This window comes from Colobus angolensis, unplaced genomic scaffold (genome assembly GCF_000951035.1).
Source record: "Colobus angolensis palliatus isolate OR3802 unplaced genomic scaffold, Cang.pa_1.0 Scaffold287, whole genome shotgun sequence".
NCBI lineage: Eukaryota > Metazoa > Chordata > Mammalia > Primates > Cercopithecidae > Colobus > Colobus angolensis.
Window position 1 is genome coordinate 3,640,691 of NW_012116121.1, and position 946 is coordinate 3,641,636.

Below are 946 nucleotides of genomic sequence, written 5' to 3' on the forward strand. Positions count from 1 at the left end.
TTTTTTTTTTTTTTTTTCTAGACGGTGTCTCACTCCTCAAAGTGGTCGATAGATCTCAAATTCTAACGACCACTTTGAGCACTTCCGTGTATATGCCTGATGCACATGTGAGTAACTTGCTTGTTTTGCTCTTTTCTTGCTTCTCTGGGCTGGAGCCTGGAGTTCAGCTAGATGGAGATGCAGGTAGACAGCCATCAGCACAGGGCCGATGTGTGAATGCAGGTAATTGAGATCATCAAGGAGTGGGTAGAGCAGAAGCCCAGGAATGATCCCTGCAGTGTTAAGGGGCTGGGAGGAGCTGGGGACCAGCCCAGGAGGCTGAGGACGGCAGTGAAGTCAGAGCCGAAAGTGGCGAGCTGCCAGATGCACCTGGGAGGTCGGAGGACCAGCATGGACTACTGTGTTTGGCAGTGTGGAGATCACTGTGACCTTGAAGTCACATGGTTGAAGATGTGACATGGGTGGGTGGGAGCCTGATGGACATAGGTCAGAGAGAATGGATATAAGGACATTTCTCTCCTGGTTGTGGCCAACTAGGTGAATCAGACTAAGGCTCCTACTGAGGGCAACGAAGCGCTCACAAGCTAGTTAGAAATTCTCAGCCCAGGATTCGGGGGAAGACAGGTGAGTCAGCATTCGTTAACTGTTTTTGCTTAGGTGTTTTTTTTTTTTTTTAAATCCAGAGTACCAAGGGTGGGGGCCCTATGAAACCGCTAAGCACTGAGAGCTGAAAACCCCATGGACTGTACCGAGGAGTAAGGGCAAACTGGAAGCAAATCCGCCCCTGCACTGGGCTATGGCCATCCTTGAATCACTGGGTGGTGCCGGCTGTCCAGTCTGAAATAAAACAAAGGTGGTCACAGAATGCCAGGAAGCTGGCAGAAGTAGATGAAAATTTTTATTGAAAAATATCATCTTATACCTTAAATTACTTTTTACGTAATTT